Source organism: Pungitius pungitius, chromosome 21 (assembly GCF_949316345.1).
Source record: "Pungitius pungitius chromosome 21, fPunPun2.1, whole genome shotgun sequence".
NCBI classification, from domain to species: Eukaryota; Metazoa; Chordata; class Actinopteri; order Perciformes; family Gasterosteidae; genus Pungitius; species Pungitius pungitius.
Genome location: NC_084920.1, coordinates 10969249 through 10986581, shown reverse-complemented (window position 1 = coordinate 10986581; position 17333 = coordinate 10969249). Strand labels below are relative to the sequence as shown.

At 41.1% G+C, this 17333-nt stretch overlaps 44 non-coding genes across 44 annotated transcripts; all 44 read left to right on the top strand.

Moving 5' to 3' along the window:
• The first annotated feature begins 38 nt into the window (after positions 1-38).
• trnai-aau (transfer RNA isoleucine (anticodon AAU)) lies at positions 39-112 on the top strand. Its single transcript has one exon. It is a non-coding gene; the product is annotated as a tRNA-Ile (tRNA).
• A 357-nt stretch (positions 113-469) lies between these two features.
• Positions 470-542, top strand: trnar-ucg (transfer RNA arginine (anticodon UCG)). The gene has a single exon. It is a non-coding gene; the product is annotated as a tRNA-Arg (tRNA).
• A 221-nt stretch (positions 543-763) lies between these two features.
• On the top strand, positions 764-837 carry trnai-aau (transfer RNA isoleucine (anticodon AAU)). The gene has a single exon. It is a non-coding gene; the product is annotated as a tRNA-Ile (tRNA).
• A 660-nt stretch (positions 838-1497) lies between these two features.
• trnai-aau (transfer RNA isoleucine (anticodon AAU)) lies at positions 1498-1571 on the top strand. Its single transcript has one exon. It is a non-coding gene; the product is annotated as a tRNA-Ile (tRNA).
• A 357-nt stretch (positions 1572-1928) lies between these two features.
• trnar-ucg (transfer RNA arginine (anticodon UCG)) lies at positions 1929-2001 on the top strand. Its single transcript has one exon. It is a non-coding gene; the product is annotated as a tRNA-Arg (tRNA).
• Positions 2002-2232: 231 nt separating this feature from the next.
• Positions 2233-2306, top strand: trnai-aau (transfer RNA isoleucine (anticodon AAU)). Its single transcript has one exon. It is a non-coding gene; the product is annotated as a tRNA-Ile (tRNA).
• Positions 2307-2486: 180 nt separating this feature from the next.
• trnar-ucg (transfer RNA arginine (anticodon UCG)) lies at positions 2487-2559 on the top strand. The gene has a single exon. It is a non-coding gene; the product is annotated as a tRNA-Arg (tRNA).
• Positions 2560-2790: 231 nt separating this feature from the next.
• trnai-aau (transfer RNA isoleucine (anticodon AAU)) lies at positions 2791-2864 on the top strand. The gene has a single exon. It is a non-coding gene; the product is annotated as a tRNA-Ile (tRNA).
• Positions 2865-3222: 358 nt separating this feature from the next.
• trnar-ucg (transfer RNA arginine (anticodon UCG)) lies at positions 3223-3295 on the top strand. The gene has a single exon. It is a non-coding gene; the product is annotated as a tRNA-Arg (tRNA).
• Positions 3296-3520: 225 nt separating this feature from the next.
• On the top strand, positions 3521-3594 carry trnai-aau (transfer RNA isoleucine (anticodon AAU)). Its single transcript has one exon. It is a non-coding gene; the product is annotated as a tRNA-Ile (tRNA).
• A 358-nt stretch (positions 3595-3952) lies between these two features.
• Positions 3953-4025, top strand: trnar-ucg (transfer RNA arginine (anticodon UCG)). The gene has a single exon. It is a non-coding gene; the product is annotated as a tRNA-Arg (tRNA).
• A 231-nt stretch (positions 4026-4256) lies between these two features.
• Positions 4257-4330, top strand: trnai-aau (transfer RNA isoleucine (anticodon AAU)). The gene has a single exon. It is a non-coding gene; the product is annotated as a tRNA-Ile (tRNA).
• Positions 4331-4688: 358 nt separating this feature from the next.
• On the top strand, positions 4689-4761 carry trnar-ucg (transfer RNA arginine (anticodon UCG)). The gene has a single exon. It is a non-coding gene; the product is annotated as a tRNA-Arg (tRNA).
• A 231-nt stretch (positions 4762-4992) lies between these two features.
• On the top strand, positions 4993-5066 carry trnai-aau (transfer RNA isoleucine (anticodon AAU)). The gene has a single exon. It is a non-coding gene; the product is annotated as a tRNA-Ile (tRNA).
• Positions 5067-5727: 661 nt separating this feature from the next.
• Positions 5728-5801, top strand: trnai-aau (transfer RNA isoleucine (anticodon AAU)). The gene has a single exon. It is a non-coding gene; the product is annotated as a tRNA-Ile (tRNA).
• Positions 5802-6158: 357 nt separating this feature from the next.
• Positions 6159-6231, top strand: trnar-ucg (transfer RNA arginine (anticodon UCG)). The gene has a single exon. It is a non-coding gene; the product is annotated as a tRNA-Arg (tRNA).
• A 231-nt stretch (positions 6232-6462) lies between these two features.
• trnai-aau (transfer RNA isoleucine (anticodon AAU)) lies at positions 6463-6536 on the top strand. Its single transcript has one exon. It is a non-coding gene; the product is annotated as a tRNA-Ile (tRNA).
• A 358-nt stretch (positions 6537-6894) lies between these two features.
• Positions 6895-6967, top strand: trnar-ucg (transfer RNA arginine (anticodon UCG)). Its single transcript has one exon. It is a non-coding gene; the product is annotated as a tRNA-Arg (tRNA).
• Positions 6968-7192: 225 nt separating this feature from the next.
• On the top strand, positions 7193-7266 carry trnai-aau (transfer RNA isoleucine (anticodon AAU)). Its single transcript has one exon. It is a non-coding gene; the product is annotated as a tRNA-Ile (tRNA).
• Positions 7267-7926: 660 nt separating this feature from the next.
• On the top strand, positions 7927-8000 carry trnai-aau (transfer RNA isoleucine (anticodon AAU)). The gene has a single exon. It is a non-coding gene; the product is annotated as a tRNA-Ile (tRNA).
• A 357-nt stretch (positions 8001-8357) lies between these two features.
• On the top strand, positions 8358-8429 carry trnar-ucg (transfer RNA arginine (anticodon UCG)). Its single transcript has one exon. It is a non-coding gene; the product is annotated as a tRNA-Arg (tRNA).
• A 231-nt stretch (positions 8430-8660) lies between these two features.
• On the top strand, positions 8661-8734 carry trnai-aau (transfer RNA isoleucine (anticodon AAU)). Its single transcript has one exon. It is a non-coding gene; the product is annotated as a tRNA-Ile (tRNA).
• A 180-nt stretch (positions 8735-8914) lies between these two features.
• trnar-ucg (transfer RNA arginine (anticodon UCG)) lies at positions 8915-8987 on the top strand. The gene has a single exon. It is a non-coding gene; the product is annotated as a tRNA-Arg (tRNA).
• Positions 8988-9218: 231 nt separating this feature from the next.
• Positions 9219-9292, top strand: trnai-aau (transfer RNA isoleucine (anticodon AAU)). Its single transcript has one exon. It is a non-coding gene; the product is annotated as a tRNA-Ile (tRNA).
• A 357-nt stretch (positions 9293-9649) lies between these two features.
• Positions 9650-9722, top strand: trnar-ucg (transfer RNA arginine (anticodon UCG)). Its single transcript has one exon. It is a non-coding gene; the product is annotated as a tRNA-Arg (tRNA).
• A 231-nt stretch (positions 9723-9953) lies between these two features.
• Positions 9954-10027, top strand: trnai-aau (transfer RNA isoleucine (anticodon AAU)). The gene has a single exon. It is a non-coding gene; the product is annotated as a tRNA-Ile (tRNA).
• A 358-nt stretch (positions 10028-10385) lies between these two features.
• trnar-ucg (transfer RNA arginine (anticodon UCG)) lies at positions 10386-10458 on the top strand. The gene has a single exon. It is a non-coding gene; the product is annotated as a tRNA-Arg (tRNA).
• Positions 10459-10689: 231 nt separating this feature from the next.
• Positions 10690-10763, top strand: trnai-aau (transfer RNA isoleucine (anticodon AAU)). Its single transcript has one exon. It is a non-coding gene; the product is annotated as a tRNA-Ile (tRNA).
• A 661-nt stretch (positions 10764-11424) lies between these two features.
• On the top strand, positions 11425-11498 carry trnai-aau (transfer RNA isoleucine (anticodon AAU)). The gene has a single exon. It is a non-coding gene; the product is annotated as a tRNA-Ile (tRNA).
• A 357-nt stretch (positions 11499-11855) lies between these two features.
• trnar-ucg (transfer RNA arginine (anticodon UCG)) lies at positions 11856-11928 on the top strand. Its single transcript has one exon. It is a non-coding gene; the product is annotated as a tRNA-Arg (tRNA).
• Positions 11929-12159: 231 nt separating this feature from the next.
• trnai-aau (transfer RNA isoleucine (anticodon AAU)) lies at positions 12160-12233 on the top strand. Its single transcript has one exon. It is a non-coding gene; the product is annotated as a tRNA-Ile (tRNA).
• A 358-nt stretch (positions 12234-12591) lies between these two features.
• Positions 12592-12664, top strand: trnar-ucg (transfer RNA arginine (anticodon UCG)). Its single transcript has one exon. It is a non-coding gene; the product is annotated as a tRNA-Arg (tRNA).
• A 225-nt stretch (positions 12665-12889) lies between these two features.
• On the top strand, positions 12890-12963 carry trnai-aau (transfer RNA isoleucine (anticodon AAU)). The gene has a single exon. It is a non-coding gene; the product is annotated as a tRNA-Ile (tRNA).
• A 660-nt stretch (positions 12964-13623) lies between these two features.
• On the top strand, positions 13624-13697 carry trnai-aau (transfer RNA isoleucine (anticodon AAU)). Its single transcript has one exon. It is a non-coding gene; the product is annotated as a tRNA-Ile (tRNA).
• Positions 13698-14054: 357 nt separating this feature from the next.
• Positions 14055-14126, top strand: trnar-ucg (transfer RNA arginine (anticodon UCG)). Its single transcript has one exon. It is a non-coding gene; the product is annotated as a tRNA-Arg (tRNA).
• Positions 14127-14357: 231 nt separating this feature from the next.
• On the top strand, positions 14358-14431 carry trnai-aau (transfer RNA isoleucine (anticodon AAU)). Its single transcript has one exon. It is a non-coding gene; the product is annotated as a tRNA-Ile (tRNA).
• Positions 14432-14611: 180 nt separating this feature from the next.
• trnar-ucg (transfer RNA arginine (anticodon UCG)) lies at positions 14612-14684 on the top strand. The gene has a single exon. It is a non-coding gene; the product is annotated as a tRNA-Arg (tRNA).
• Positions 14685-14915: 231 nt separating this feature from the next.
• trnai-aau (transfer RNA isoleucine (anticodon AAU)) lies at positions 14916-14989 on the top strand. Its single transcript has one exon. It is a non-coding gene; the product is annotated as a tRNA-Ile (tRNA).
• Positions 14990-15346: 357 nt separating this feature from the next.
• Positions 15347-15419, top strand: trnar-ucg (transfer RNA arginine (anticodon UCG)). The gene has a single exon. It is a non-coding gene; the product is annotated as a tRNA-Arg (tRNA).
• Positions 15420-15650: 231 nt separating this feature from the next.
• trnai-aau (transfer RNA isoleucine (anticodon AAU)) lies at positions 15651-15724 on the top strand. The gene has a single exon. It is a non-coding gene; the product is annotated as a tRNA-Ile (tRNA).
• Positions 15725-15904: 180 nt separating this feature from the next.
• On the top strand, positions 15905-15977 carry trnar-ucg (transfer RNA arginine (anticodon UCG)). Its single transcript has one exon. It is a non-coding gene; the product is annotated as a tRNA-Arg (tRNA).
• Positions 15978-16208: 231 nt separating this feature from the next.
• Positions 16209-16282, top strand: trnai-aau (transfer RNA isoleucine (anticodon AAU)). The gene has a single exon. It is a non-coding gene; the product is annotated as a tRNA-Ile (tRNA).
• A 358-nt stretch (positions 16283-16640) lies between these two features.
• trnar-ucg (transfer RNA arginine (anticodon UCG)) lies at positions 16641-16713 on the top strand. The gene has a single exon. It is a non-coding gene; the product is annotated as a tRNA-Arg (tRNA).
• Positions 16714-16938: 225 nt separating this feature from the next.
• Positions 16939-17012, top strand: trnai-aau (transfer RNA isoleucine (anticodon AAU)). Its single transcript has one exon. It is a non-coding gene; the product is annotated as a tRNA-Ile (tRNA).
• Positions 17013-17333: the final 321 nt, after the last annotated feature.

The following is a 17333-nucleotide window of genomic DNA, read 5'->3' as shown; positions in this document are numbered from 1 at the left end:
TCTGGATTTAGTGGAGTTGGATGAGAACTTTGAGCATGGGCCGGTTAGCTAAGATGGTTAGAGCGTGGTGCTAATAACGCCAAGGTCATGGGTTCAATCCCCATACTGGCCAACAATATGGAAAGGGTTGAAACGACCTCCAACTATTTAGTGTTATTTGCGCTTAACAAAAGCTTTTATTGCAAGGAAAAGTCCAAAAGAAAGTCAGCTGCTAGTTCATGCTCCTCAAGTTTAATAATCTACCTTCATCCAAAGAATTTTTGTGTGAAAAACCCATCCGTCCTCTCTACTAAAGCCCAGCAAGTAGTTTATCACACCTAAAGACGATCAAAAACTGGTAACATTTTGCTAGGTAACATGCTTGAAAAAAATACAAATGATAAGGTATGTTTTCAAAGATTCCACTGTGCCCCAATCGTTTTTCAATTTTACAATAGCACTTGTAAAATGTGAAAGTCTTGCTTTCTGCGACCACGTGGCCTAATGGACAAGGCGTCTGACTTCGGATCAGAAGATTGAGGGTTTGAGTCCCTTCGTGGTTGAAAATTGCAAGTTCTTCGTGAGAAGCTTGGTAAAACCATGAATTGTATCTGCTAGAAGCGTCAATGCTCCCAACACAATGGCTTTTGCTTCCTCAATGGGAACTTTGCAACTGAAGATGATAGGCACTCACACTCAGTTGACAGTTTTATGCTGCATTTTAGAACGTCTTTTGTGGAAAACTGTCTGGATTTAGTGGAGTTGGATGAGACCTTTGAGCATGGGCCGGTTAGCTCAGATGGTTAGAGCGTGGTGCTAATAACGCCAAGGTCATGGGTTCAATCCCCATACTGGCCAACAATATGGAAAGGGTTGAAACGACCTCCAACTATTTAGTGTTATTTGCGCTTAACAAAAGCTTTTATTGCAAGGAAAAGTCCAAAAGAAAGTCAGCTGCTAGTTCATGCTCCTCAAGTTTAATAATCTACCTTCATCCAAAGAATTTTTGTGTGAAAAACCCATCCGTCCTCTCTACTAAAGCCCAGCAAGTAGTTTATCACACCTAAAGACGATCAAAAACTGGTAACATTTTGCTAGGTAACATGCTTGAAAAAAATACAAATGATAATGTATGTTTTCAAAGATTCCACTGTGCCCCAATCGTTTTTCAATTTTACAATAGCACTTGTAAAATGTGAAATTCTTGCTTTCTGCGACCACGTGGCCTAATGGATAAGGCGTCTGACTTAGGATCAGAAGATTCAGGGTTCGAGTCGCTTCGTGGTTGACAATTGCAAGTTCTTCGTAAGATGCTTGGTGAAACCATGAATTGTATCTGCTAGAAGCGTCAATGCTCCCAACAAATGACATTTCCTTTTGCATCTTCAATGGGAACTTTACAACTGAAGATGATAGGCACTGACACTCAGTTGACAGTTTTATGCTGCCTGCATTTTAGAACGTCTTTTCTGGAAAACTGTCTGGATTTAGTGGAGTTGGATGAGACCTTTGGGCATGGGCCGGTTAACTCAGATGGTCAGAGCGTGGTGCTAATAACGCCAAGGTCATGGGTTCAATCCCCATACTGGCCAACAATATGGAAAGGGTTGAAACGACCTCCAACTATTTAGTGTTATTTGCGCTTAACAAAAGCTTTTATTGCAAGGAAAAGTCCAAAAGAAAGTCAGCTGCTAGTTCATGCTCCCCAAGTTTAATAATCTACCTTCATCCAAAGAATTTTTGTGTGAAAAACCCATCCGTCCTCTCTACTAAAGCCCAGCAAGTAGTTTATCACACCTAAAGACGATCAAAAACTGGTAACATTTTGCTAGGTAACATGCTTGAAAAAAATACAAATGATAATGTATGTTTTCAAAGATTCCACTGTGCCCCAATCGTTTTTCAATTTTACAAAAGCACTTGTAAAATGTGAAAGTCTTGCTTTCTGTGACCACGTGGCCTAATGGACAAGGCGTCTGACTTCGGATCAGAAGATTGAGGGGTCGAGTCCCTTCGTGGTTGAAAATTGGAAGTTCGTCGAAAGAAGCTTGGTGAAACCATGAATTTTATCTGCTAGAAGCGTCAATGCTCCCAACACAATGGCATTTCCTTTTGCTTCCTCAATGGGAACTTTGCAACTGAAGATGATAGGCACTCACACTCAGTTGACAGTTTTATGCTGCTTGCATTTTAGAATGTCTTTTCTGGAAAACTGTCTGGATTTAGTGGAGTTGGATGAGACCTTTAGGCATGGGCCGGTTAGCTCAGATGGTCAGAGCGTGGTGCTAATAACGCCAAGGTCATGGGTTCAATCCCCATACTGGCCAACAATATGGAAAGGCTAGTTTATCACACCTAAAGACGATCAAAAACTGGTAACTTTTTGCTGGGTAACATGCTTGAAAAAAGTACAAATGATAATGTATGTTTTCAAAGATTCCACTGTGCCCCAATCGTTTTTCAATTTTATAATAGCACTTGTAAAATGTGAAAGTCTTGCTTTCTGTGACCACGTGGCCTAATGGACAAGGCGTCTGACTTCGGATCAGAAGATTGAGGGTTCGAGTCCCTTCGTGGTTGAAAATTGGAAGTTCGTCGAAAGAAGCTTGGTGAAACCATGAATTTTATCTGCTAGAAGCGTCAATGCTCCCAACACAATGGCATTTCCTTTTGCTTCCTCAATGGGAACTTTGCAACTGAAGATGATAGGCACTCACACTCAGTTGACAGTTTTATGCTGCTTGCATTTTAGAATGTCTTTTCTGGAAAACTGTCTGGATTTAGTGGAGTTGGATGAGACCTTTAGGCATGGGCCGGTTAGCTCAGATGGTCAGAGCGTGGTGCTAATAACGCCAAGGTCATGGGTTCAATCCCCATACTGGCCAACAATATGGAAAGGGAAGAAAACGACCTCCAACTATTTAGTGTTATTTGCGCTTAACAAAAGCTTTTATTGCAAGGAAAAGTCCAAAAGAAAGTCAGCTGCTAGTTCAGGCTCCCCAAGTTTAATAATCTACCTTCATCCAAAGGTTTTTTGTGTGAAAAACACATCCGTCCTCTCTACTAAAGCCCAGCAAGTAGTTTATCACACCTAAAGACGATCAAAAACTGGTAACATTTTGCTAGGTAACATGCTTGAAAAAAATACAAATGATAAGGTATGTTTTCAAAGATTCCACTGTGCCCCAATCGTTTTTCAATTTTACAATAGCACTTGTAAAATGTGAAAGTCTTGCTTTCTGCGACCACGTGGCCTAATGGACAAGGCGTCTGACTTCGGATCAGAAGATTGAGGGTTCGAGTCCCTTCGTGGTTGAAAATTGCAAGTTCTTCGTGAGAAGCTTGGTAAAACCATGAATTGTATCTGCTAGAAGCGTCAATGCTCCCAACACAATGGCTTTTGCTTCCTCAATGGGAACTTTGCAACTGAAGATGATAGGCACTCACACTCAGTTGACAGTTTTATGCTGCCTGCATTTTAGAACGTCTTTTGTGGAAAACTGTCTGGATTTAGTGGAGTTGGATGAGACCTTTGAGCATGGGCCGGTTAGCTCAGATGGTTAGAGCGTGGTGCTAATAACGCCAAGGTCATGGGTTCAATCCCCATACTGGCCAACAATATGGAAAGGGTTGAAACGACCTCCAACTATTTAGTGTTATTTGCGCTTAACAAAAGCTTTTATTGCAAGGAAAAGTCCTCAAAGAAAGTCAGCTGCTAGTTCATGCTCCTCAAGTTTAATAATCTACCTTCATCCAAAGAATTTTTGTGTGAAAAACCCATCCGTCCTCTCTACTAAAGCCCAGCAAGTAGTTTATCACACCTAAAGACGATCAAAAACTGGTAACATTTTGCTAGGTAACATGCTTGAAAAAAATACAAATGATAATGTATGTTTTCAAAGATTCCACTGTGCCCCAATCGTTTTTCAATTTTACAAAAGCACTTGTAAAATGTGAAAGTCTTGCTTTCTGTGACCACGTGGCCTAATGGACAAGGCGTCTGACTTCGGATCAGAAGATTGAGGGTTCGAGTCCCTTCGTGGTTGAAAATTGCAAGTTCGTCAAAAGAAGCTTGGTGAAACCATGAATTTTATCTGCTAGAAGCGTCAATGCTCCCAACACAATGGCATTTCCTTTTGCTTCCTCAATGGGAACTTTGCAACTGAAGATGATAGGCACTCACACTCAGTTGACAGTTTTATGCTGCTTGCATTTTAGAATGTCTTTTCTGGAAAACTGTCTGGATTTAGTGGAGTTGGATGAGACCTTTAGGCATGGGCCGGTTAGCTCAGATGGTCAGAGCGTGGTGCTAATAACGCCAAGGTCATGGGTTCAATCCCCATACTGGCCAACAATATGGAAAGGGAAGAAAACGACCTCCAACTATTTAGTGTTATTTGCGCTTAACAAAAGCTTTTATTGCAAGGAAAAGTCCAAAAGAAAGTCAGCTGCTAGTTCAGGCTCCCCAAGTTTAATAATCTACCTTCATCCAAAGGTTTTTTGTGTGAAAAACACATCCGTCCTCTCTACTAAAGCCCAGCAAGTAGTTTATCACACCTAAAGACGATCAAAAACTGGTAACATTTTGCTAGGTAACATGCTTGAAAAAAATACAAATGATAAGGTATGTTTTCAAAGATTCCACTGTGCCCCAATCGTTTTTCAATTTTACAATAGCACTTGTAAAATGTGAAAGTCTTGCTTTCTGCGACCACGTGGCCTAATGGACAAGGCGTCTGACTTCGGATCAGAAGATTGAGGGTTCGAGTCCCTTCGTGGTTGAAAATTGCAAGTTCTTCGTGAGAAGCTTGGTAAAACCATGAATTGTATCTGCTAGAAGCGTCAATGCTCCCAACACAATGGCATTTCCTTTTGCTTCCTCAATGGGAACTTTGCAACTGAAGATGATAGGCACTCACACTCAGTTGACAGTTTTATGCTGCTTGCATTTTAGAATGTCTTTTCTGGAAAACTGTCTGGATTTAGTGGAGTTGGATGAGACCTTTAGGCATGGGCCGGTTAGCTCAGATGGTCAGAGCGTGGTGCTAATAACGCCAAGGTCATGGGTTCAATCCCCATACTGGCCAACAATATGGAAAGGGAAGAAAACGACCTCCAACTATTTAGTGTTATTTGCGCTTAACAAAAGCTTTTATTGCAAGGAAAAGTCCAAAAGAAAGTCAGCTGCTAGTTCAGGCTCCCCAAGTTTAATAATCTACCTTCATCCAAAGGTTTTTTGTGTGAAAAACACATCCGTCCTCTCTACTAAAGCCCAGCAAGTAGTTTATCACACCTAAAGACGATCAAAAACTGGTAACATTTTGCTAGGTAACATGCTTGAAAAAAATACAAATGATAATGTATGTTTTCAAAGATTCCACTGTGCCCCAATCGTTTTTCAATTTTACAATAGCACTTGTAAAATGTGAAATTCTTGCTTTCTGCGACCACGTGGCCTAATGGATAAGGCGTCTGACTTAGGATCAGAAGATTCAGGGTTCGAGTCCCTTCGTGGTTGACAATTGCAAGTTCTTCGTAAAATGCTTGGTGAAACCATGAATTGTATCTGCTAGAAGCGTCAATGCTCCCAACAAATGACATTTCCTTTTGCATCTTCAATGGGAACTTTACAACTGAAGATGATAGGCACTGACACTCAGTTGACAGTTTTATGCTGCCTGCATTTTAGAACGTCTTTTCTGGAAAACTGTCTGGATTTAGTGGAGTTGGATGAGACCTTTGGGCATGGGCCGGTTAGCTCAGATGGTCAGAGCGTGGTGCTAATAACGCCAAGGTCATGGGTTCAATCCCCATACTGGCCAACAATATGGAAAGGGTTGAAACGACCTCCAACTATTTAGTGTTATTTGCGCTTAACAAAAGCTTTTATTGCAAGGAAAAGTCCAAAAGAAAGTCAGCTGCTAGTTCATGCTCCCCAAGTTTAATAATCTACCTTCATCCAAAGAATTTTTGTGTGAAAAACCCATCCGTCCTCTCTACTAAAGCCCAGCAAGTAGTTTATCACACCTAAAGACGATCAAAAACTGGTAACATTTTGCTAGGTAACATGCTTGAAAAAAATACAAATGATAATGTATGTTTTCAAAGATTCCACTGTGCCCCAATCGTTTTTCAATTTTACAAAAGCACTTGTAAAATGTGAAAGTCTTGCTTTCTGTGACCACGTGGCCTAATGGACAAGGCGTCTGACTTCGGATCAGAAGATTGAGGGGTCGAGTCCCTTCGTGGTTGAAAATTGGAAGTTCGTCGAAAGAAGCTTGGTGAAACCATGAATTTTATCTGCTAGAAGCGTCAATGCTCCCAACACAATGGCATTTCCTTTTGCTTCCTCAATGGGAACTTTGCAACTGAAGATGATAGGCACTCACACTCAGTTGACAGTTTTATGCTGCTTGCATTTTAGAATGTCTTTTCTGGAAAACTGTCTGGATTTAGTGGAGTTGGATGAGACCTTTAGGCATGGGCCGGTTAGCTCAGATGGTCAGAGCGTGGTGCTAATAACGCCAAGGTCATGGGTTCAATCCCCATACTGGCCAACAATATGGAAAGGGAAGAAAACGACCTCCAACTATTTAGTGTTATTTGCGCTTAACAAAAGCTTTTATTGCAAGGAAAAGTCCAAAAGAAAGTCAGCTGCTAGTTCAGGCTCCCCAAGTTTAATAATCTACCTTCATCCAAAGGTTTTTTGTGTGAAAAACACATCCGTCCTCTCTACTAAAGCCCAGCAAGTAGTTTATCACACCTAAAGACGATCAAAAACTGGTAACATTTTGCTAGGTAACATGCTTGAAAAAAATACAAATGATAAGGTATGTTTTCAAAGATTCCACTGTGCCCCAATCGTTTTTCAATTTTACAATAGCACTTGTAAAATGTGAAAGTCTTGCTTTCTGCGACCACGTGGCCTAATGGACAAGGCGTCTGACTTCGGATCAGAAGATTGAGGGTTCGAGTCCCTTCGTGGTTGAAAATTGCAAGTTCTTCGTGAGAAGGTTGGTAAAACCATGAATTGTATCTGCTAGAAGCGTCAATGCTCCCAACACAATGGCTTTTGCTTCCTCAATGGGAACTTTGCAACTGAAGATGATAGGCACTCACACTCAGTTGACAGTTTTATGCTGCCTGCATTTTAGAACGTCTTTTGTGGAAAACTGTCTGGATTTAGTGGAGTTGGATGAGACCTTTGAGCATGGGCCGGTTAGCTCAGATGGTTAGAGCGTGGTGCTAATAACGCCAAGGTCATGGGTTCAATCCCCATACTGGCCAAAAATATGGAAAGGGTTGAAACGACCTCCAACTATTTAGTGTTATTTGCGCTTAACAAAAGCTTTTATTGCAAGGAAAAGTCCAAAAGAAAGTCAGCTGCTAGTTCATGCTCCTCAAGTTTAATAATCTACCTTCATCCAAAGAATTTTTGTGTGAAAAACCCATCCGTCCTCTCTACTAAAGCCCAGCAAGTAGTTTATCACACCTAAAGACGATCAAAAACTGGTAACATTTTGCTAGGTAACATGCTTGAAAAAAATACAAATGATAATGTATGTTTTCAAAGATTCCACTGTGCCCCAATCGTTTTTCAATTTTACAATAGCACTTGTAAAATGTGAAATTCTTGCTTTCTGCGACCACGTGGCCTAATGGATAAGGCGTCTGACTTAGGATCAGAAGATTCAGGGTTCGAGTCCCTTCGTGGTTGACAATTGCAAGTTCTTCGTAAGATGCTTGGTGAAACCATGAATTGTATCTGCTAGAAGCGTCATTGCTCCCAACAAATGACATTTCCTTTTGCATCTTCAATGGGAACTTTACAACTGAAGATGATAGGCACTGACACTCAGTTGACAGTTTTATGCTGCCTGCATTTTAGAACGTCTTTTCTGGAAAACTGTCTGGATTTAGTGGAGTTGGATGAGACCTTTGGGCATGGGCCGGTTAGCTCAGATGGTCAGAGCGTGGTGCTAATAACGCCAAGGTCATGGGTTCAATCCCCATACTGGCCAACAATATGGAAAGGGTTGAAACGACCTCCAACTATTTAGTGTTATTTGCGCTTAACAAAAGCTTTTATTGCAAGGAAAAGTCCAAAAGAAAGTCAGCTGCTAGTTCATGCTCCCCAAGTTTAATAATCTACCTTCATCCAAAGAATTTTTGTGTGAAAAACCCATCCGTCCTCTCTACTAAAGCCCAGCAAGTAGTTTATCACACCTAAAGACGATCAAAAACTGGTAACATTTTGCTAGGTAACATGCTTGAAAAAAATACAAATGATAATGTATGTTTTCAAAGATTCCACTGTGCCCCAATCGTTTTTCAATTTTACAAAAGCACTTGTAAAATGTGAAAGTCTTGCTTTCTGTGACCACGTGGCCTAATGGACAAGGCGTCTGACTTCGGATCAGAAGATGAGGGGTCGAGTCCCTTCGTGGTTGAAAATTGGAAGTTCGTCGAAAGAAGCTTGGTGAAACCATGAATTTTATCTGCTAGAAGCGTCAATGCTCCCAACACAATGGCATTTCCTTTTGCTTCCTCAATGGGAACTTTGCAACTGAAGATGATAGGCACTCACACTCAGTTGACAGTTTTATGCTGCTTGCATTTTAGAACGTCTTTTCTGGAAAACTGTCTGGATTTAGTGGAGTTGGATGAGACCTTTAGGCATCGGCCGGTTAGCTCAGATGGTCAGAGCGTGGTGCTAATAACGCCAAGGTCATGGGTTCAATCCCCATACTGGCCAACAATATGGAAAGGCTAGTTTATCACACCTAAAGACGATCAAAAACTGGTAACATTTTGCTGGGTAACATGCTTGAAAAAAGTACAAATGATAATGTATGTTTTCAAAGATTCCACTGTGCCCCAATCGTTTTTCAATTTTATAATAGCACTTGTAAAATGTGAAAGTCTTGCTTTCTGTGACCACGTGGCCTAATGGACAAGGCGTCTGACTTCGTATCAGAAGATTGAGGGTTCGAGTCCCTTCGTGGTTGAAAATTGGAAGTTCGTCGAAAGAAGCTTGGTGAAACCATGAATTTTATCTGCTAGAAGCGTCAATGCTCCCAACACAATGGCATTTCCTTTTGCTTCCTCAATGGGAAGTTTGCAACTGAAGATGATAGGCACTCACACTCAGTTGACAGTTTTATGCTGCTTGCATTTTAGAATGTCTTTTCTGGAAAACTGTCTGGATTTAGTGGAGTTGGATGAGACCTTTAGGCATGGGCCGGTTAGCTCAGATGGTCAGAGCGTGGTGCTAATAACGCCAAGGTCATGGGTTCAATCCCCATACTGGCCAACAATATGGAAAGGGTTGAAACGACCTCCAACTATTTAGTGTTATTTGCGCTTAACAAAAGCTTTTATTGCAAGGAAAAGTCCAAAAGAAAGTCAGCTGCTAGTTCATGCTCCCCAAGTTTAATAATCTACCTTCATCCAAAGAATTTTTGTGTGAAAAACCCATCCGTCCTCTCTACTAAAGCCCAGCAAGTAGTTTATCACACCTAAAGACGATCAAAAACTGGTAACATTTTGCTAGGTAACATGCTTGAAAAAAATACAAATGATAATGTATGTTTTCAAAGATTCCACTGTGCCCCAATCGTTTTTCAATTTTACAAAAGCACTTGTAAAATGTGAAAGTCTTGCTTTCTGTGACCACGTGGCCTAATGGACAAGGCGTCTGACTTCGGATCAGAAGATTGAGGGGTCGAGTCCCTTCGTGGTTGAAAATTGGAAGTTCGTCGAAAGAAGCTTGGTGAAACCATGAATTTTATCTGCTAGAAGCGTCAATGCTCCCAACACAATGGCATTTCCTTTTGCTTCCTCAATGGGAACTTTGCAACTGAAGATGATAGGCACTCACACTCAGTTGACAGTTTTATGCTGCTTGCATTTTAGAATGTCTTTTCTGGAAAACTGTCTGGATTTAGTGGAGTTGGATGAGACCTTTAGGCATGGGCCGGTTAGCTCAGATGGTCAGAGCGTGGTGCTAATAACGCCAAGGTCATGGGTTCAATCCCCATACTGGCCAACAATATGGAAAGGGAAGAAAACGACCTCCAACTATTTAGTGTTATTTGCGCTTAACAAAAGCTTTTATTGCAAGGAAAAGTCCAAAAGAAAGTCAGCTGCTAGTTCAGGCTCCCCAAGTTTAATAATCTACCTTCATCCAAAGGTTTTTTGTGTGAAAAACACATCCGTCCTCTCTACTAAAGCCCAGCAAGTAGTTTATCACACCTAAAGACGATCAAAAACTGGTAACATTTTGCTAGGTAACATGCTTGAAAAAAATACAAATGATAAGGTATGTTTTCAAAGATTCCACTGTGCCCCAATCGTTTTTCAATTTTACAATAGCACTTGTAAAATGTGAAAGTCTTGCTTTCTGCGACCACGTGGCCTAATGGACAAGGCGTCTGACTTCGGATCAGAAGATTGAGGGTTCGAGTCCCTTCGTGGTTGAAAATTGCAAGTTCTTCGTGAGAAGCTTGGTAAAACCATGAATTGTATCTGCTAGAAGCGTCAATGCTCCCAACACAATGGCATTTCCTTTTGCTTCCTCAATGGGAACTTTGCAACTGAAGATGATAGGCACTCACACTCAGTTGACAGTTTTATGCTGCTTGCATTTTAGAATGTCTTTTCTGGAAAACTGTCTGGATTTAGTGGAGTTGGATGAGACCTTTAGGCATGGGCCGGTTAGCTCAGATGGTCAGAGCGTGGTGCTAATAACGCCAAGGTCATGGGTTCAATCCCCATACTGGCCAACAATATGGAAAGGGAAGAAAACGACCTCCAACTATTTAGTGTTATTTGCGCTTAACAAAAGCTTTTATTGCAAGGAAAAGTCCAAAAGAAAGTCAGCTGCTAGTTCAGGCTCCCCAAGTTTAATAATCTACCTTCATCCAAAGGTTTTTTGTGTGAAAAACCCATCCGTCCTCTCTACTAAAGCCCAGCAAGTAGTTTATCACACCTAAAGACGATCAAAAACTGGTAACATTTTGCTAGGTAACATGCTTGAAAAAAATACAAATGATAATGTATGTTTTCAAAGATTCCACTGTGCCCCAATCGTTTTTCAATTTTACAATAGCACTTGTAAAATGTGAAATTCTTGCTTTCTGCGACCACGTGGCCTAATGGATAAGGCGTCTGACTTAGGATCAGAAGATTCAGGGTTCGAGTCCCTTCGTGGTTGACAATTGCAAGTTCTTCGTAAAATGCTTGGTGAAACCATGAATTGTATCTGCTAGAAGCGTCAATGCTCCCAACAAATGACATTTCCTTTTGCATCTTCAATGGGAACTTTACAACTGAAGATGATAGGCACTGACACTCAGTTGACAGTTTTATGCTGCCTGCATTTTAGAACGTCTTTTCTGGAAAACTGTCTGGATTTAGTGGAGTTGGATGAGACCTTTGGGCATGGGCCGGTTAGCTCAGATGGTCAGAGCGTGGTGCTAATAACGCCAAGGTCATGGGTTCAATCCCCATACTGGCCAACAATATGGAAAGGGTTGAAACGACCTCCAACTATTTAGTGTTATTTGCGCTTAACAAAAGCTTTTATTGCAAGGAAAAGTCCAAAAGAAAGTCAGCTGCTAGTTCATGCTCCCCAAGTTTAATAATCTACCTTCATCCAAAGAATTTTTATGTGAAAAACCCATCCGTCCTCTCTACTAAAGCCCAGCAAGTAGTTTATCACACCTAAAGACGATCAAAAACTGGTAACATTTTGCTAGGTAACATGCTTGAAAAAAATACAAATGATAATGTATGTTTTCAAAGATTCCACTGTGCCCCAATCGTTTTTCAATTTTACAAAAGCACTTGTAAAATGTGAAAGTCTTGCTTTCTGTGACCACGTGGCCTAATGGACAAGGCGTCTGACTTCGGATCAGAAGATTGAGGGGTCGAGTCCCTTCGTGGTTGAAAATTGGAAGTTCGTCGAAAGAAGCTTGGTGAAACCATGAATTTTATCTGCTAGAAGCGTCAATGCTCCCAACACAATGGCATTTCCTTTTGCTTCCTCAATGGGAACTTTGCAACTGAAGATGATAGGCACTCACACTCAGTTGACAGTTTTATGCTGCTTGCATTTTAGAATGTCTTTTCTGGAAAACTGTCTGGATTTAGTGGAGTTGGATGAGACCTTTAGGCATGGGCCGGTTAGCTCAGATGGTCAGAGCGTGGTGCTAATAACGCCAAGGTCATGGGTTCAATCCCCATACTGGCCAACAATATGGAAAGGGAAGAAAACGACCTCCAACTATTTAGTGTTATTTGCGCTTAACAAAAGCTTTTATTGCAAGGAAAAGTCCAAAAGAAAGTCAGCTGCTAGTTCAGGCTCCCCAAGTTTAATAATCTACCTTCATCCAAAGGTTTTTTGTGTGAAAAACACATCCGTCCTCTCTACTAAAGCCCAGCAAGTAGTTTATCACACCTAAAGACGATCAAAAACTGGTAACATTTTGCTAGGTAACATGCTTGAAAAAAATACAAATGATAAGGTATGTTTTCAAAGATTCCACTGTGCCCCAATCGTTTTTCAATTTTACAATAGCACTTGTAAAATGTGAAAGTCTTGCTTTCTGCGACCACGTGGCCTAATGGACAAGGCGTCTGACTTCGGATCAGAAGATTGAGGGTTCGAGTCCCTTCGTGGTTGAAAATTGCAAGTTCTTCGTGAGAAGGTTGGTAAAACCATGAATTGTATCTGCTAGAAGCGTCAATGCTCCCAACACAATGGCTTTTGCTTCCTCAATGGGAACTTTGCAACTGAAGATGATAGGCACTCACACTCAGTTGACAGTTTTATGCTGCCTGCATTTTAGAACGTCTTTTGTGGAAAACTGTCTGGATTTAGTGGAGTTGGATGAGACCTTTGAGCATGGGCCGGTTAGCTCAGATGGTTAGAGCGTGGTGCTAATAACGCCAAGGTCATGGGTTCAATCCCCATACTGGCCAAAAATATGGAAAGGGTTGAAACGACCTCCAACTATTTAGTGTTATTTGCGCTTAACAAAAGCTTTTATTGCAAGGAAAAGTCCAAAAGAAAGTCAGCTGCTAGTTCATGCTCCTCAAGTTTAATAATCTACCTTCATCCAAAGAATTTTTGTGTGAAAAACCCATCCGTCCTCTCTACTAAAGCCCAGCAAGTAGTTTATCACACCTAAAGACGATCAAAAACTGGTAACATTTTGCTAGGTAACATGCTTGAAAAAAATACAAATGATAATGTATGTTTTCAAAGATTCCACTGTGCCCCAATCGTTTTTCAATTTTACAATAGCACTTGTAAAATGTGAAATTCTTGCTTTCTGCGACCACGTGGCCTAATGGATAAGGCGTCTGACTTAGGATCAGAAGATTCAGGGTTCGAGTCCCTTCGTGGTTGACAATTGCAAGTTCTTCGTAAGATGCTTGGTGAAACCATGAATTGTATCTGCTAGAAGCGTCATTGCTCCCAACAAATGACATTTCCTTTTGCATCTTCAATGGGAACTTTACAACTGAAGATGATAGGCACTGACACTCAGTTGACAGTTTTATGCTGCCTGCATTTTAGAACGTCTTTTCTGGAAAACTGTCTGGATTTAGTGGAGTTGGATGAGACCTTTGGGCATGGGCCGGTTAGCTCAGATGGTCAGAGCGTGGTGCTAATAACGCCAAGGTCATGGGTTCAATCCCCATACTGGCCAACAATATGGAAAGGGTTGAAACGACCTCCAACTATTTAGTGTTATTTGCGCTTAACAAAAGCTTTTATTGCAAGGAAAAGTCCAAAAGAAAGTCAGCTGCTAGTTCATGCTCCCCAAGTTTAATAATCTACCTTCATCCAAAGAATTTTTGTGTGAAAAACCCATCCGTCCTCTCTACTAAAGCCCAGCAAGTAGTTTATCACACCTAAAGACGATCAAAAACTGGTAACATTTTGCTAGGTAACATGCTTGAAAAAAATACAAATGATAATGTATGTTTTCAAAGATTCCACTGTGCCCCAATCGTTTTTCAATTTTACAAAAGCACTTGTAAAATGTGAAAGTCTTGCTTTCTGTGACCACGTGGCCTAATGGACAAGGCGTCTGACTTCGGATCAGAAGATGAGGGGTCGAGTCCCTTCGTGGTTGAAAATTGGAAGTTCGTCGAAAGAAGCTTGGTGAAACCATGAATTTTATCTGCTAGAAGCGTCAATGCTCCCAACACAATGGCATTTCCTTTTGCTTCCTCAATGGGAACTTTGCAACTGAAGATGATAGGCACTCACACTCAGTTGACAGTTTTATGCTGCTTGCATTTTAGAACGTCTTTTCTGGAAAACTGTCTGGATTTAGTGGAGTTGGATGAGACCTTTAGGCATCGGCCGGTTAGCTCAGATGGTCAGAGCGTGGTGCTAATAACGCCAAGGTCATGGGTTCAATCCCCATACTGGCCAACAATATGGAAAGGCTAGTTTATCACACCTAAAGACGATCAAAAACTGGTAACATTTTGCTGGGTAACATGCTTGAAAAAAGTACAAATGATAATGTATGTTTTCAAAGATTCCACTGTGCCCCAATCGTTTTTCAATTTTATAATAGCACTTGTAAAATGTGAAAGTCTTGCTTTCTGTGACCACGTGGCCTAATGGACAAGGCGTCTGACTTCGTATCAGAAGATTGAGGGTTCGAGTCCCTTCGTGGTTGAAAATTGGAAGTTCGTCGAAAGAAGCTTGGTGAAACCATGAATTTTATCTGCTAGAAGCGTCAATGCTCCCAACACAATGGCATTTCCTTTTGCTTCCTCAATGGGAAGTTTGCAACTGAAGATGATAGGCACTCACACTCAGTTGACAGTTTTATGCTGCTTGCATTTTAGAATGTCTTTTCTGGAAAACTGTCTGGATTTAGTGGAGTTGGATGAGACCTTTAGGCATGGGCCGGTTAGCTCAGATGGTCAGAGCGTGGTGCTAATAACGCCAAGGTCATGGGTTCAATCCCCATACTGGCCAACAATATGGAAAGGGTTGAAACGACCTCCAACTATTTAGTGTTATTTGCGCTTAACAAAAGCTTTTATTGCAAGGAAAAGTCCAAAAGAAAGTCAGCTGCTAGTTCATGCTCCCCAAGTTTAATAATCTACCTTCATCCAAAGAATTTTTGTGTGAAAAACCCATCCGTCCTCTCTACTAAAGCCCAGCAAGTAGTTTATCACACCTAAAGACGATCAAAAACTGGTAACATTTTGCTAGGTAACATGCTTGAAAAAAATACAAATGATAATGTATGTTTTCAAAGATTCCACTGTGCCCCAATCGTTTTTCAATTTTACAAAAGCACTTGTAAAATGTGAAAGTCTTGCTTTCTGTGACCACGTGGCCTAATGGACAAGGCGTCTGACTTCGGATCAGAAGATTGAGGGGTCGAGTCCCTTCGTGGTTGAAAATTGGAAGTTCGTCGAAAGAAGCTTGGTGAAACCATGAATTTTATCTGCTAGAAGCGTCAATGCTCCCAACACAATGGCATTTCCTTTTGCTTCCTCAATGGGAACTTTGCAACTGAAGATGATAGGCACTCACACTCAGTTGACAGTTTTATGCTGCTTGCATTTTAGAATGTCTTTTCTGGAAAACTGTCTGGATTTAGTGGAGTTGGATGAGACCTTTAGGCATGGGCCGGTTAGCTCAGATGGTCAGAGCGAGGTGGTAATAACGCCAAGGTCATGGGTTCAATCCCCATACTGGCCAACAATATGGAAAGGCTAGTTTATCACACCTAAAGACGATCAAAAACTGGTAACTTTTTGCTGGGTAACATGCTTGAAAAAAGTACAAATGATAATGTATGTTTTCAAAGATTCCACTGTGCCCCAATCGTTTTTCAATTTTATAATAGCACTTGTAAAATGTGAAAGTCTTGCTTTCTGTGACCACGTGGCTTAATGGACAAGGCGTCTGACTTCGGATCAGAAGATTGAGGGTTCGAGTCCCTTCGTGGTTGAAAATTGGAAGTTCGTCGAAAGAAGCTTGGTGAAACCATGAATTTTATCTGCTAGAAGCGTCAATGCTCCCAACACAATGGCATTTCCTTTTGCTTCCTCAATGGGAACTTTGCAACTGAAGATGATAGGCACTCACACTCAGTTGACAGTTTTATGCTGCTTGCATTTTAGAATGTCTTTTCTGGAAAACTGTCTGGATTTAGTGGAGTTGGATGAGACCTTTAGGCATGGGCCGGTTAGCTCAGATGGTCAGAGCGTGGTGCTAATAATGCCAAGGTCATGGGTTCAATCCCCATACTGGCCAACAATATGGAAAGGGTAGAAAACAACCTCCAACTATTTAGTGTTATTTGCGCTTAACAAAAGCTTTTATTGCAAGGAAAAGTCCAAAAGAAAGTCAGCTGCTAGTTCATGCTCCCCAAGTTTAATAATCTACCTTCATCCAAAGAATTTTTGTGTGAAAAACCCATCCGTCCTCTCTACTAAAGCCCAGCAAGTAGTTTATCACACCTAAAGACGATCAAAAACTGGTAACATTTTGCTAGGTAACATGCTTGAAAAAAATACAAATGATAATGTATGTTTTCAAAGATTCCACTGTGCCCCAATCGTTTTTCAATTTTACAAAAGCACTTGTAAAATGTGAAAGTCTTGCTTTCTGCGACCACGTGGCCTAATGGACAAGGCGTCTGACTTCGGATCAGAAGATTGAGGGTTCGAGTCCCTTCGTGGTTGAAAATTGCAAGTTCTTCGTGAGAAGCTTGGTAAAACCATGAATTGTATCTGCTAGAAGCGTCAATGCTCCCAACACAATGGCTTTTGCTTCCTCAATGGGAACTTTGCAACTGAAGATGATAGGCACTCACACTCAGTTGACAGTTTTATGCTGCCTGCATTTTAGAACGTCTTTTGTGGAAAACTGTCTGGATTTAGTGGAGTTGGATGAGACCTTTGAGCATGGGCCGGTTAGCTCAGATGGTTAGAGCGTGGTGCTAATAACGCCAAGGTCATGGGTTCAATCCCCATACTGGCCAACAATATGGAAAGGGTTGAAACGACCTCTAACTATTTAGTGTTATTTGCGCTTAACAAAAGCTTTTATTGCAAGGAAAAGTCCAAAAGAAAGTCAGCTGCTAGTTCATGCTCCTCAAGTTTAATAATCTACCTTCATCCAAAGAATTTTTGTGTGAAAAACCCATCCGTCCTCTCTACTAAAGCCCAGCAAGTAGTTTATCACACCTAAAGACGATCAAAAACTGGTAACATTTTGCTAGGTAACATGCTTGAAAAAAATACAAATGATAATGTATGTTTTCAAAGATTCCACTGTGCCCCAATCGTTTTTCAATTTTACA